Source organism: Mus musculus, chromosome 7 (assembly GCF_000001635.26).
Source record: "Mus musculus strain C57BL/6J chromosome 7, GRCm38.p6 C57BL/6J".
NCBI lineage: Eukaryota > Metazoa > Chordata > Mammalia > Rodentia > Muridae > Mus > Mus musculus.
The window spans coordinates 115,819,917-115,836,482 of NC_000073.6; the positions used below are offsets into that span (position 1 = coordinate 115,819,917).

The 16,566-nt window shown below is 41.9% G+C and overlaps 1 protein-coding gene across 48 annotated transcripts in view; it reads right to left on the reverse strand.

Moving 5' to 3' along the window:
- Nucleotides 1-16,566, reverse strand: part of Sox6 (SRY (sex determining region Y)-box 6) — a 569,905-nt gene that overhangs the window by 349,045 nt on the left and 204,294 nt on the right. For 6 of the 48 annotated variants that reach the window (XM_030242300.1, XM_030242294.1, XM_030242302.1 and 3 more), the window contains exon 3: nucleotides 4,503-7,046. The exons of 41 other annotated variants lie outside the window; for them this stretch is intronic. The gene's annotated coding sequence lies outside the window, so the exon portion shown is untranslated. Of the gene's footprint in view, nucleotides 1-4,502; nucleotides 7,047-16,566 lie in introns of those variants that run through there. One more of the 48 variants, NM_001277327.1, reaches the window with a different exon arrangement.

Consider the following 16,566-nt stretch of genomic DNA (forward strand, 5'->3'; position numbering starts at 1 on the left):
CCATGATAGAAAATTTAAAATGAAGCTTCTAAACTTCCATACTCTATTAAATGTCTCCTCTTTACTCACGCCCTGATCCATTAAATTCATTTCAAATTTTAAACATAAATACAATTAAAAAGCCAAACCAATCAATTTATTTTTCCAGGAACATTAAAAAGATAAACAAATGAGATAGTAAATGGATAGATGATGGTTAGACAGATGAACATTGGAAAAATCACTAAAAACTTAGAAAAGCCATGCCCTGTGCTCTGCTACTACACATAGTGTGAGCTCATGTTCTCAGACTACAACAGGAGTTAGGAGACATCACTGTCCTGTTTAATAATGAAACCAAGGAATAAAATTATTCTTATTCTTATGCTTATTAAAAAAATAAAATATAAGGCCAATTGAGATGACACATGTCCTTAATCCTATCACTCAGGAGGTAGAAACAGGAGGATAACTTCAGGTTCAAAACTTCCTCAATCTACATAATAACTGTGAGGCCAGCTAGGACCACAGAGCAAAAAACCTCCATCTCACAAAAAAAGAGAAAATGAAACAGCACTCACCCAAAGGGCATACCAAGCAAACAGAGGACAGAGTGTGAAAGCTGGCAGTCTAGAATTACCACATGACTCCTTCCTTACAATATAGTCCCTCCATATAGAATATCATTATGAATATTCTGTGTGTGTGTGTGTGTGTGTGTGTGTGTGTGTGTGTGTGTGTGTTCTAAATGCTCACTTAGTTCAACTTTAATCCACTCTTTTCTATTTTCTTTTAGGCCTAAAGTATAGCCCAATGGCAGAGTGCTTTCCTAGTCCTGGAGTTGATCCCTAACACTTCAAAAAACAAACGAAAGATAATTTCTAATCCTAGAGTTGGAGGTATTTGATTACTAGATATCTACTGAAAGAAGGGATAGAGATAAAGACAGGCAGAGAGAGAAGAAAAAGAGAAGGAGAAAGAAGAGAAAAGCTGTGGTGGTTTGAATGAGAATGGCCTCCACAGGCTCATATATTTGAATGTTTAGACAAAGTTAGTAGAATTGTATGGGAAGGATTAGGGGGTGTGGACTTATTAGAGGAGATGTTTCACTGTGAGGTGGGCTTAAGCCATTCCCAGTTAACTCTTTCTCTGCCTCATGGTTGTTGTCTCAACATGTAAGCTCTTGCCTACTTCTCTAGCACCAATACCTGATGCCTGTTACTACTCTCCCTGCCATGGTCGTCATGAACCCTAACTCTCTGGAACTGTAAGCCCCAAATTAAAAGCTTTCTTTTAAAAGTTGCCTTGGTCTTAGTGTTTTGTCTTGGCAATAGAAAGTAACTAAAACAAGAAGGAAGAAGAGGAGGCGGAAAGGAAGGAGAAGGAAGAAGAGGAGGTCAATGACCCGGCCATCCAGACTCTCATTCCAGGTACTTTGACAGCAAAATCACTTGAGCAACTAACTACAGCTTCTATACAATACAGGAGACTGGGAGGTGCGCTGTAGTGTCTAAGAACTGTTTATTAATGTAAACCATCCTTTTCTACTGTGCATTTTCTGACTAGCATTGATGACCCACATGTAACTATGTCCTTAAACAGTCAATGGTGAAATACAAGGATACCACTGCTTATTCATATCTAGGTTTAGAGGAAGATGAGACCCAATTTCTACTCACCAGCCCTGACCTCACAAGCTACTCTGGACACAGGTCAGAGCTGGAAACACTTCAAAAGGTATGACTCTTACTGCTATACCAGCTGCAAAAGCAGGGAATCAGACAGCCCTGGGACGGGGGCGGGAGCGGGGGGGGGGAGCTCCAGCAATATTCATTTAGACACAACTGTCTCAGCTGATCCCAAGGAGGGCACAGGAACTCAAACAACATCCTAAAACCTTACTGCATGTGACATTGCATATACCCTAACTTCTAGAGAAAGAGGCAGGAAAGCTTTTCAAACACAAGGGCATGAATTTTTCTAAACTGTCACTGTCTATAGAAGCTGAAGGAAGATTTTACCAGCAATACAGATTTCCACATTTTTAATATGCACAAAATAGTCTGCTTTTACAGATAACTAAAGTGCCACTACCTTGTGTTTTCCCCTCCATACCTCTACAGCTCTCTACCTCCTTATAGCTATTTGCTATAAATTTCTCACTTGCATTTGCTGGTAACATATTATCATAAACAGCTCCAGGAGAACATGAGAATCCAATTGTCTCCATGAATCACTGCACAGAACTGTTTTGCTTATCATTATAAAAGTCAAATGTGGCTGCCCACAGCCTTGCATATTAAGAGACTCTTTATTGAGTGTCCAACTGCATCTACTGCGCTAAGAACCTCTGGCTTTCCCAAGCTCTAGTATTCACTGTAAGAAATAACTAGATGTTACTCACAGTCACAGGCCCCCACCATGAAAGCCTGCCTTGCACCTTCTCAAACCTGACTTGAGAGAGTTCTGAGGATGACTTTTAGAGGTGCTATATTTATTTGTATCTACAGTGCCTAAAACTAAAAAAACCTTACCTGTCTTGACAGACCCCACTGCCAGATGGAAGACTGTGGTACGGTGGGCAGGTTTTGAAAAGGGATTTAAATCTCAGACCTCTTATTTCATAGACTTATGTACTTGAGAAGTCATTTAACTGTCTGAGCCACCATATCCCTATTTGTACAAGTGGGGTCAACTTGTGTACCTGTAAGAGTTGATGTGACTATTGCACTAATCACTGTGAAAGAACCTAGCATTTAGTAGAAATAGAAAAAATGCTAAATTACTTCAAGTGAAACTTAGCAGAAAAATATTTTGGTCCAAACAAAGGCAATAAAAAATCCTTAAAGAAATTCTGAAATTTTAGAAATTGTTTAAAGTCCTACTCAATGAAAGTTTACTAGTCTCAGTCTGTCTGTGACACAATGATAAGTGGGCTAGTGACAAAGTACATTTTATATACACAGGCACACACACCATCTCTACAAAGAGTTACAGACAAGACAGTCTTTACACTGGAGAGACCAGATCCTACTGACCACACTACTGAGAGCTGTTTCCCAAGGACAAAGCAGAGTCTGGGACTCAGGATGTCCATTTGGACCACCTCCTGTTCATCTCTTTCCTTGATTTTCAATAACCAACAATTTGGATAGCATAACCCATTTATGCTTGTTTTGAATGGATTTTTAAATGAAAACAATCTTATGGTAAACAGAACTTCCATCTTCAGTACTTATATTACCTTGAGAGTACACAGGAAGCCTAAGCCACCCGTGCTCCCTGAATGCATGAGTGCTCTTCAGAGCACACAGTGATACCTGTCCCCACATGACAGGCCCCAAAGTGTTTCTCGTCTTAGGCCAGTTTCTCTGTTTCTAAATCAGGTAGAGGACCCAGTTCCTACTGATGCTCTAAAAAGCTACGCTGCAGCCTCATGGCTGAAGACACAACGTTTATCCTCTCCCCGCCATTTACTTTAAAGAATCGGCCTGCCTGTTTGGAGTTTTAGCGACTTCATTATTACAAAATAGACGTACTTCACTGGGGCTCAGTCAAAAACTCGATTCACTGCAGCTTGAGGTGCCTATTCGCATTATTTGAAGCTGAATGTACGGAAAGGATAAACTTGCCTGAGGACCAAGCTCATAAACACAGAGGTCTCTACAGCAGATGGATGAGAAAAGAAACAAATAAATATTTTGAACTTTGCCAAGCAGTACAGGGAACAAACTCGGGGTGTGTGTTACTCGGAGGAAAAAAAATGTAGAAGAGACAAGTGACAGAATTAAACGGGTTGGAGTGAAAGGAATTACTGAAGCACTATGGTAATGCATTTCTCAGAAGTCAATTCAACTCACTGGTGTTTCATATAAAATACCTTTAACGATGTTCGACACTGTGAATCCTGGTAGAACAGCAGCCTTTCTTCGTTAGAATTGTTTGTGAGCATTGACCTTTTTAAGTTCTTTAGCTAAAACACTCCAGAAATTACCCGGTGGCCTGCTTGTCAGTTGTGCCTCTTTGAAATGTTTATTACGATGAAATATTTCCATTAGAGAAGGTATCTTTGCCGCTGCACATAAGGCCCCTTGTCAGACGCAGCCTGCCTTTGAAAACAGCAAAGATTCCTGGGGCACAGGTTACTCTTCCTCAAAGAGTTCCTGGACGAGTTCTGTGATCCTTCCTATATAGTTATCTACCAGGACCTTACAGTACACAGGGAAAAGAAAGTGCATGTTTTTAAAAATCTAATAAATACTACCCAAAAAAAAGGTGTGTGTATTAACCCCCCCCCCCCCAGAAAAAATCAAATCTTAAAAAAAAAAATTTACAATTCCCTAGGAAGATTACAAATGTCCTACAAAAATGCCTTTCAAGTTATTAGTTCGGTACCGTGACATCAGCGGGGGCTCCTCACACACCACCTTCCCACCCGATCAGGTAGGCTTTGAAGTTTAGAAAATTAGAAGGTAAAGTACCACAGCTAAGACCTGTGACAGCTAAAGGCACAAATCACTCACACGAAGTAGCTGTTCCTCCACTCTTCAATCCGGCTCTCTCTTGCCACATCAGCCAGAACTTCAGCACTCGAGGGCGTACCCCTCTGACACCTTCCCAAATCACAAAAAGCACTAACTAATTTCTCCTGAGTCCCAGGCTACCAAATGCAGCCATGGCTTTAAACAGCATCTAATCTGCTTAAACAAAGCAGTGTCAGTTTTGTTCAACAATTAAAAGAGTTTAAAGCGTAAAAGTGGATGGGCGAAGCAAAGCTTCCCGGCCTGTGGGGAGATGCAGCACCCACATGCCTTCTGCCACTGCTGCTACAGTTAAGCAAACTTTACAAGCTAGTCAAGCCATCATGCAATAGAGCCTATTTGCTGAGCAACAGTGGAGCTTTGTGGTCGGCCTCACAGTTGACAGTAAGTTATGAGCCCTTTGTGAGCACAGGGGAAGGAAAACAGAGATCGGAATTTGGCAGGAAAATATAATACAGAATTCTCCTGTCTATGGAACCTGAATTTTTGTGAAAACAATCAAGCATTGTTGAAAGAAAGAAAAGCAACTTTGACAGATGAAATATAGAGGGGCCCCTTTTAGGCAAACAGTAAACAAAGCGCCATTCAGGCCAGGTCCGTTCTGTCATTTATAAAGATAGCTCCTTCTGTGTGTGAGAGTTTACAGCAAAGAGTTCAGATTCAACAAATCAAGTGTAAAATCGCCCACAGTCCCCACTAGAAAAGCCTGCTAGGAAAAGACAGGAATGCCAAAGAGAAAAATATCACAGTTTTTTCTGTGTGGTAGAGAGGACACAATGGGTAGATGGGGTGAAAGGGCTCTAAGAGAAGTCTGAGAGACAAGCCAAAAATCTAACAATTGTTAATTATAAAGGGCTAATTTTGTCAGAGACAGGAAAAGAGAAGGACACTGGAGATCACTCAATAGAAATATGAAAGGAAGAAGCCATTCTCCATCATTGTTGGAGAACTATGTCTCTCTTTCTCCAGGCTGGACCTCATGAGGTCATCATTGGCACGAAAGCCTCGAAACCTTGGGCTTGGTTCTACTCTAGTTTGGCCATCTGGAATGCCAGCACACAGTGCAGTACTTTCTCCAAAGTATCTTAATTCCTCTTTCCAAAAATAGGCACCCTGGCCAGCTTTAGTCACCCAAACTGGAAAATGTACAGCAGAGAATGAAATGAAAAGCATTTTTGTTTCCTCGCCCTCCTCAACCAGAGCTGAGATTTCAGGGTGGGGGAGTCAGGAAAAGGAGCTCCAAACACTGAAGCTCTGACTTACAGAGCCTGTTTCTGCTAAGCAAACGGTCGCCAATCGTTTGGCAAGTATTACCAACCTGAGTTTGGGACATCTAAGAGACTCTTAGACACACATGTCCTTGCAGCCAACACAGTCATTGTTAAGGGAATTTTTTTTAAGAGTAGAAGAAAAAAAAAGTCCCAGTTAAAATCAAATGACACAGGACTTGCACATCATTTGGAAAGCATGTATAAAATTACTTGGTTTTTGCTACACCCAGCTAAAGCAACAGCCTCTGCTGCCGTGTACTAATCTGGAATCAAACCAAGCCACACCTAAGCAAATAATGCTTAGGAGATGCAAAATAATACAGATTCCTTTATTTAGACTACCCAAACAGTTTATTTCACCAACGAAATCCCATAATAACTAGCTACATTTTAAACATTCCTTTTAAAACAAAGCCCACAAAATGCTCACGTGTGCCCATAGGTCAAGAATAATAAAAGCAAGCATGCATATGGATTCAATGCTGCAGATTTACTCAGCATTGGTTAATGGTTTCTATAGAGATTGATGTCAATCTCTCTGGCCTTTCTTGTGTCAACAGTAAGTTACAACAAGAAAGATCGTGGCTTTTGCCTTTGATTAGAAGAGGTGTCTTTCTCTGGTTGGCTGAAGGTCACCGCTCTGCAGTATGCACTCACTTATTACAGCTCCCAAGCAGAGTGTATACAGAAAAGAGCTGATTTACTCCCCAAAATGGCCAGAGCCAGATGGAACAAAAGATGTCTCTGACTACATTAGCCAGTTTTCTTCTGAAAGAAATTTGATCCTGATAAAGCATTAAACACAGCACAGAGCTAATAAACCAGGAGTGGGAGGCTAACCACCCTGCCATTTTCCTTCTCTCCATCCCTTTCAAACCATACAGTATCAGGTAAATGGTTATATTGTTTTATTGTAAGCGGCATACATTACAGGAAAGTCAGTTTTATTGCAAATGTGCTGATGGTTCGAGCAAAGGGTATCTCCACACTGGAGGAAAACCAGAGATGAGGCACTACTGACAGACCGTCAGCCCTGCCACAGCTATAGATGAGCTGATCTGGGAGCCAGTCCACCAGAGGAAAGAGAGATGAGGCACTACTGACAGACCGTCAGCCCTGCCACAGCTATAGATGAGCTGATCTGGGAGACAGTCCACCAGAGGAAAGAGGACTAGTGGGACTTTTCAATTAGGCTTCTTTGTGAATGGTAGAAACTTTGTCATTGTGTTCTGAAGGAAAGGGACCATTGTTTGACCTGATGGAGAAAAGAAAATACATTATTGCTTGCCATTCTGAATACTTCATACAAAGCAAGATCTCCGAGACAGTGTCTTTATAGTAATCCTCAGACTTTGGCTAGCAACTGAGAAATCATCAGCCCTGAGCCCACCACCACTTTTATTTAGCATGCAAAACTTTACTGCCTGCTCCATATCATGTACTGTCATGACTCCCAAACTCAGAGGTATGTAACACTGTGATATATGGTACACATGTGCCTCACCTAGTGACAGAATTTAACCCGATGAGTCCATGATGAGAACTTACAAGTCAAAACTGCATTTTATACACTTCATCTACCAAGTCGCAGAGCTTAGCAACTGTGCGGTACTGCCTACGGAATCTGTGACTGAGCAGCTGAGTAGGAGCTGTGGCTTGCTGACATGCAAGGAAGCTCAGAGTTCACCACACCTCAGACTGCTAGCCTTGGATAAGAGGATCTGCATGTGGTATTTGGAATATAGTTTCTATTAACATATTTGTGCCATAATAAAGATATCAGATTGTAAACTGAGCAAATGTGATTGGGGACCATTTTGCCTTACACTATAGCAAGAAATAGAACTAGAGCATGAATCATCATAAGATAATATACATAGGCAGGTGTTCTAGAGAAACACGGTGGAAACCCAAAAGAGAAAATAACATATTCTGAAGAAATCAGAGGTGGCACAGAAGTCCCAGTCAGTGGGCTCCTGAAGGACGACTAGTAATTTGTCTGGTGGAAAAAGGTGGTTCCGTGATGTGTAAAGGCACCCTGGGAAAACAAACTTCAAAGCAGCAGAGATACAGGGTGTCTTGAGAAAGTCTGGAAAGGCAGGCAGGCAACAAAGCAGAAAGGATTTCAGTGCTTTCCACGCAGTAAGGATTTATCCTCTGGGAGATAACATGTTGATGAAGATATTTAACCAAGGGACCAGTGTGGTCAAAATTCCTTGTAAGAAGAAAATCCCTCAGTGGCCTTAATAAGGATGACTCGGTCAAAGGGGCACACGTGTGTTTATGCTCCTGCTGAGGTACTTATGTGTGTCTAGCTGCCCTTTCCTTATCTGCTCCTCACTGCTCGGCTGGACATGTGGTGCCAACCAGTTACTCTACCTCCACATTCTCCCCAGCCTCTGTGTTCAGCGTCTCCAGCCACCGCTGATAAACGCTGTTGAAAGAAGACAGGTGGAGAGAAGAGCAGAGGGAAGGAGACAACGAATAACAGCCAAGAAGGTATCTGTGAGAAAGCAGAGCTGCAGAAGAAATGGCTGGCGCAGTGGCTGGGGTTTGAGCGCTTACTGCACTCTAAGCTCACTAGCTATCTTCCCAGCACCTCATTAAGTCTCCAAACAACTTTTCAAGGGACCTACCAATCAATCCCTTTTACAGGGCCAGAGAAGTGGTACACATCTTTCCTCCCAGCCCTGGGAAGTCTGAGGCAGGAGGATACAGAGTTCAGGGCCAGTCTGATCTATACAGGCTCAAAACAACAATAAAGAAAAAATTGAACTCATTTTCAAATGATCCACGTTAAGCTCTAAAGTAGCTCAGGAGCTTGGCCGTGGTTATGTGCCTGGGATCTTACTCCCACGCTTTCAGCTGTTGGAGTGGATAGCAAGTGATCCCGTTTCCCAAATACAAATCATACCAAAAGCTATACTAGTTGCTTTGCAAGGGCAAGTATCCTGCCCCCACTTTACAGATGAGAAAACTGAAACTTCAGGAACTTAAGTAACTTCACTGCAACAACACAGGAAGTACCATGCAGCATCCTGTCCTTGCTCAATTTGGCAGCAGCTCCACTCCCAACACCCTCAGCTTTCCACACACCTCCCTGTTTCCAGATCCACCATCCAAGCTCAGCTACAGCTTGATTCTCCAGAAGCCTTTCAGGAAAGCATCAATCTTTCAGTGACTTTTCTATTGCAACTATTTATATAAGAGCCATTTAACTTGATCAGGATAGACTTATATTTATTTCCTCTTCTATTTGTGCTATGTTTACCCCCACCCCCCACCCCACCCCACCCCCAACAGCTAACTTTGAGATACATCCCTGGCAGGATCCTTGGGCAATCTGTACCATCCAAACATACCATACTTCACTCTCAGCTTTCAGGAGGGTATAAGAATTGTATCCTGGTGCGGTGTGACACCCAAGATAAATGACAGGTTCCTAGCTACATAAACAAGGTGTGGAATGACTTTAGTACTTTAATAATAAGAAGACTTTCAGAATGATCACAGAAATAATAGCTAATTCTCCATATGAATGTATATATATATACAAATTCATCTGTCATATAACACAATGATGGAGGTTCTTCAACCCTATTTTACACGGGAAACTGAAGGAAATAAGAAAAAAAAAGAGCTAAGTAATGTGTCCAAGTTCCATTGGACAAGCCTACACGTCTCACTCCAGAGTCAGTGTGACCTTAACTACTTCTCAACACTCTCTCTATGTATCGTAGCTCCATGTTGCTAGAACATACTGTTCCAACATTGAGCAGTTCTTATACCTTAGGAAAGAATGGTAAAACATTCCTTGCTCCTGCTGCACAGTGTGGAGATGTGAAGGGACGGGTGGGAAATATAAACAGCAGGTATCAAATAAACTGCTGGGAAAATAAGAAAGAAAGAAAGAAAGAAAGAAAGAAAGAAAGAAAGAAAGAAAGAAAGAAAGAAAGAAAGGAAAGATAGACAGAAAGAAAGAAAGAAAGAAAGAAAGAAAGAAAGAAAGAAAGAAAGAAAGAGAGAGAGAGAGAGAGAAAATGAGATACATTCCTCTTTAAGAAGGACAAGAGTATGCCAAGTATGCCATTTTTGCTCAAGTGAATTATAAAGCACCCATGTCATCCTCTCAGGAATACAGCAAATCATATGGCATACCTCAGAACGAGCAGCCATTGTTCACTAAGAACTGAAACTCAATACCAGACTCTGTAACCCTAAACCAGCATAAGGCCCCCTCCTCAGAACACAACACAACAGCTGTGAGGGGCTCAGAGCCGTGGCCTGGGGAAGACACCAAGGAAATCCTGGGGCAGCGCTGAGCACCAACTGGCTTCTGCTTCTGCCTGAGGCGGTGGTTGCAAAAGTGAAGAGCAAACTGGTCTCACTTCAGACAAAATCCCTAGGAATTCAAAAGCTGGAAAACAAAAATGACTGCACTTTGTGTTTAGATAAACTTATAATTTACAATTTTCACAGCCCGTATATGTACTATTTCCTCTACTTTACCCAGTTGTATCAGTGGTTAGACTTCTCACTACAAAATCATTATCTCCAGACAAAGTTCAGAGAGGGTAGCAATGCCACACCTCCACAGGTGGAGTGCGGAGCTGAGAGTAAAAATCCATGCCCCTTAAAAGAAAGGGAAACAACAAAAATACCGCCCTCCTTTACCATGTGGTCCTCCTGAGAGAAGAAGAATGTGGGTCCCTGTGTAAAGCTACTGAGCCTGAAAAGCACACAGGGGCCAGACCAAGTCAGGTCCACGCCTTCCCCTTGAGAGAACAATAGCAAGCAATAAACACTCCCGTCTAGGCTCCACAACCCCACTGCTCCCTCAACTCACTCCTACCTTCCCAGATCTTAGGGAACAGCAGGGCAACCGAGCATCACCACAGCAGTGTCACACACAGAGTCCCCGCCACCGCTCTGCTCAGAGAACACTAGAAGAGTGAAAATGCAGGCACGTCCGTGTGTGGAACGGCCCGCTGATTCTCTAGAAGGAGGTAAAATACAGCAAGCATGTACAGAAACACTATGGGGTGCCTAGCCCTGCTTAAGGAAGAGGGAGATCAAGAGAGAACCTGACAGAAAAAGCAGAGAAAGCTACCCAAAGCTGAGGTCTTCTATACCACAAACATTCTCTGGAAAGCAGAGATTAATATACAGATCGACTCTTCTCAGAATATGGAACTTTTCACATTCCTGTAAGGAGCAACAACATGTCACATATATTATTCAGAAGTTGCCAGAGTGGTAACGGCCACATGGAACAGCCCAGAGCACCTATCTCTCTTGACACGGAGATGACTATAAGCTGGGCACCTGGCCAGTAATGTGAGCACAGGCTGTAGATAAGAAAAGTGCTGCCAAGCCCAAGTATCCTCCTCACTATTCTCTTATTAATTAATCAGTAAATATAGATACATATGTACATGGCAGAACTCTGGAGTACAGAGATAAAGCGGGTAAAGTCACTTCCGTCACAAGCCAAGCGAAGCCAAGTCTCAGATGTTCTCCAGCTCCGTGGTCCACCACTAACACTTTATGAACTGCACAGTCCACGTAGAGGCGCTCCTCACAGTAAGGAAGAAAGGCCTTCCAGCCTCAGGATCAGACAGAGGGTCTAGTGACCGAAAAAAGGGTTTAAGTAAAGAGAGACAACCGTTGTTTGAGATGTAGAGGCAGATTCCCATTGTTAAATAAAAGCCCTGTGGCTAGACAGAGGTGCGAGGAAGAGATAAGGTCTGAAGCCAGCCTAGAGCTGGTTCATAAGCTCATAATGGGGGTGGGGGTGGGGAGCATTTGTTTTTTCCCTTCAAAAGAGGTTAAGATCTTATTTTTAAGGATTTCTGATGCTAAAAGTTATTTTTGGTAATAAGTCTCTATATCTTTGCTTATTCTTATCAGAAACATGGTTTAACATTTAAGTTTTCAGTAACTGGCTTTAGGAGATAAGTATTGAGAGATAAAAGTACACATAAAATTCACCTAAGCTGACAGCCTCAGCTACATAGCTGACTTAAAGCCAATCTTCATGAGTCCCTGTATCACAATAAAAGACAAAATAAACCAAAACAAGTTGTCAAACTCTACTATCTTGTTTGCCAAGTGAGGGCTGATCAGAGAAGGGAAGCAATTTGAGCCAAGTGTACAGCTACTTCATGGTGGCCCCAGCACAAACACCCAAGAGTAACCATACCTACAGAACCAGGCTTCCCTGTTACTAGACAGCAGGAAGTATTTGTAGATGGATTAATTGTTTTTCTTACTCTACAGTTTGAAAAGATACAATGCTTCTAGCATGCAGTATTTGTAATCATTACCTATAAGAAAAGTTTCCCTTTCAAACTTAACTCTTTTTTCCTCCCCCAAAACTTCTCTGTTCAATTAAGCTGGAGAATTTTTGAGAGCTCTAAAACCAAGGCCCTGGCCTAACAGACCCTTAAGTGAATCCGTTACACTTAATCCATAACAATAATAACTCTATCTGAATAGCCTTTCCCTGGAGACAGGGGCAGGACTTGCAGGATAAGCCCCACCCCTGCCCCAAGGGAAATTTCCAAAGACTTGCATTTTTAGGGAAAGAAAACACTCCTCCTTAGACTGGCTAAGGTAATATTTTGACACTTGTACAGTCACCGTTCTCTGTTGAAGTCAGCATCCCTGGATATACACAGCAGAGGGTGAACAAGATTGCCAAACTGAGGACAAGACATTTCTAGGTTTGTCTCTGAGAATTGTTTGACCTGGAAAATCAACACCGTCTCTGTCTGTCCTACCCATCTGTAAATAGGGATAACAGTTTCATGGCAACCAGGTAGAGCCCACAGCTTAACAGACATAACATCAATGGGAAAGGCAGAGTGCATGCACACACATGGGAAAAGCAGTGAGAGCAATTGAGTATCATTACTCAGACCTACTACCAAGTTTAGAGATCAGGAAGCCATCTTGCATAGAATTTAGGAAAGACTTAAGAGCAAGGCACAGCAAGAATATCAACATAGAGACATTAGATCACCCTAGTAAGAAACCAGTCTTTTGCAACCTTAAGGGGTTACTTAAATTTCTTCAGCCTCCCCTTCCTTATCGGTAGAATGGGGATGGCTTTACTTTAAAACTGCTACAAAGAAAAAGTAACAAAATTAGGCAGGTACCTTGAATTATCCAGAATGTTAATTGACATTATCAAAAATAAATATTTCCTTATAGAGAACTTCAAATCCCTGGCCTTCATTTAGTATTCTCATTATATCAACATTTGAAACATTTGTAATATAAAACAGTAACAGCACAAACATCATTCCAGGGCTTGGAGAGATGGCTCCATGGTAAAGTGCTGGCTGTCCAAGTGTAGAGACCTGAGTTTGAGTTCTCTCAACACACATAAAGCCAGACATGGCAATGCATGCATCTGTGATCCAGACCTCCTGTGGTGAAATGGGAGGCAGAGACAACTGAATCCCGTGGAGCTGATGAGCCAGCTAGCTAGCTTTCTGTATGTAGCAGCTGGATGTACCTGATCCTATCTCAAACCATGGAGAAGGCTATAGGGCTGACATTGAAGGTTGTCACTGACCAGCACAAGTATGCTACACTTACAAATGTAAACACAAGGACAATAGCATTTCTGATCAATATAGAACAAGAAAAACTAGGACACTAATTAATCAACATGCTAGCAATTGGACAGAATCAGTTCTGTGGATGGGTGTTTTCTGTTACATGGTACACATTTCAGATCCGGGAATTTTCAGCCTTCTTTATGACTGTAGACTACAAGAGTATTGTATTCTGAGAAAATGCCAGATGTATGGGTGTCTTAGTCCTGAGGTAAAAAATGTTCATCCTAGTGTCTATTATCTGTTTGGTGTCATGTTGACACCTATTGATGATGTTCGTGATTTTTTATACCTCTACGTCAGTCTTTGTTTTCAGTAAAAACATGAGCAAAAAGCCCTCAGACTAATGGATTCAGACATTTTCAGACACAGCTTTAATTCCCTTTCATGAGATCAGGAGCAGGGACATTTCTAGTGGTAGACATATGTGGCACAGACATGAGATCACACTCCGAGCTTAATAGGAACATAACAATCTACTCATTGTTTACACTTTAACCCACAGGGCAGCTGGGAATCACATCCAGCCATATGCAGAGCTGAACAAGTGGTCATGACTTCATTAAAGCCAAGCCTTAACACACACAGTTTGGATGGTGTGCTGAGGGGCAGGCCTCTTGCCCTGGGCTGCTCTGAGTCTAGCCAAAGGGCCCAGGCGGTTGTTGCAAATGTCCTCTGGGATTAGACTGTTCTCTTTGCCAGGGATTCATCTGCTCTCCTTCCCACTTCCCCGTTCTCCTACACAGTGTTTAATCAGCTGCTAGGATGGCTAGAGAGGTCTCTCCATTCTTACCTCCTGACATCCTGCAAAGAGAGCCAATTATAAAATGATCTACATACAATTCCACCAACCTACACATATAGAAGTGCTTCTTCTGTCATAAAGAATGAATTCAAGTAGAGAAAGAAATGAAAGGGATTTCTTACTTAATCTTTCCCAGTCTATGACAGCTATAGGGAATATTATATCCAATTTGCAGACAAGAGACTGAGAAGGAACACTGCAAGCAAATTGCAAGACGAAGATTTATATCTGGGCCTAAATTTGCTGTTTTTATTATTCAGTGGCTCAGAGAACAAATTACTTCATAAGCTACGGCCTATCACAGTTCCTTTCTACATCAGGCACTGTACAAATTTACCAGGGAAATGTGCTCTTGGTGAGGAATCACTGTTTAACAGGGCAGGGGTTCTTCTGTACACTGGTGTCGCTGTCTTACAAGATCTCCATCTGGGTTTTGTGGCTATTGCTTTGGGTTTGGTATTCTCAGTTTGCAATGCTAGGGCGTACACACAGGTAAGGGCTACAGCCACAGCCCAGCTTCTTTCATGTCGTGTCCATGCCTAAGATCAAATGTAACACAAGTACCAAGTTTTCAGGATGAGTGTGAGAGAATAGACCATCAAAACACCTGCAACCTTCACCAAAGTGCAGAGCCTTCTTAGACCTTCTTAGAGCCCTAGGCAGGAATTAGGCATGGGACATATATCTGTAATCCCAGCATTTAGAAGGCTGAGGCAGGAGAATAACAGAAACTCAAGATTACTTCCATTACATAGTGAAACAAATAAAATAAAACTTCTTATAAGGATGCCCACCATTCTTATATATGTATATACATATATTCATATATATATGAATACATATATATATGAATCATTACAGTATAATCTAATATTTGGCACACTAAATTTTAAAGTAACAAAAATTCCACACGTTGAGTTGCATGTCTCTGTTTATTCTGGTTCCTATTAGTTCCTTCCACTCACTTGACTGCAGTCCCTCTGACCCTCACCCCTGCTCTGGAATAGCTGGGTTCATTTCTACCCCTCCTAGGGAGGGAGTCGCTACACTGGCAGCTCCTCTGCCTGGAACTCTGCTTCCACTATGCCTGAACACTTCCTCTTTCTGTCTTCATTTCTTGTTTTATTCTGTCCCATAGAGGATATTACTTTACTTTCTGAGCTTGCCTTTCTGTTGTCGCCTGTTTCTCTCTGTTAGAATGTAACCTCCTGGGGCTGGGTTTTTCTCTTTTGCTCACAGATGTGTCCCCAAGGCCATGGCAGACATACATACACATACACATACACATACATACATACACATACATCTGGTGTGTGTTCAGTGAACACCTGATAAGAAACCCTGAGTTCCAGAGAGAGACTGGTTACAAGGTTACAGCACAGATGGAAACACTGTGCAACACACATCCTAAATTCACCTGCATGTGGCCTTGACTTCAATAGAGGCCATCATTACACATCCTTTCCTACCAAAATCTCACACTTAACAACTCAACACCATCAGGGCTCTCTGGCCTAGCACTCTAAACAGCCTGCCTGCTATGGCGCATTCTTATCCTACTAGCTTTGAGATCGTACTTGACCTCTGTGTCTTATATTCTCTATCAAAAATCATAAAATAAAATAAAACATAGCTCGTGGAAATTACATAAAAGATTCAACTATGCACCATGCTTACACATCTTCAGCATGGTATCTTGTCCAGAGATAAGTATGGATCTTAGCGATCATTATTACAAGAGTATTTGTTAAATGACATATGAAACTCTAAACTCATCCATTTATACTACTTTAATTGGTTTATATAGCTTCCTTGATTGGTCAATATTACAAACTTACCTAAGACAAAATTCTCTTTAACTCAATAATATTTGATTGAATTGTTGATTGATCTATTTGTGTGGTGAGCGTGTGTGTGTGTGTGTGTGTGTGTGTGTGTGTGTGTGTGTGTAAATGTGTGTGCCTGTTCTGTTTAGGAGCATGAGGAAGGCAACCTCAGCTGTGACTCCTCATGCCTTGTTTGTTTTGTTTTGTTTTTAAACATTCTAGTTATTTAATGTGTGCATTCACATCCATGTATCCTGGAACAAGTTTGGTGGAGAGAGACACTATTAGTGTGGATTCTCTCCAACTATGTGGGTCCCAAAGATCAAACTCAGGCTTGGTAACACTGAACTACCTCATTGCACTGACGTTGCTCTTTAAAATAGGCTTCCTTACTAGCCTAGAACTTTCAAAGTAGGCTAGGCTGCTAAACCCTCCCAGAGATCCAACCTGGGATTGCAAGCAGATGCCACCATGCCCGCTTTCAGGTTTTTTGTTTTTGTTTTTGTTTTGAGATTTGTC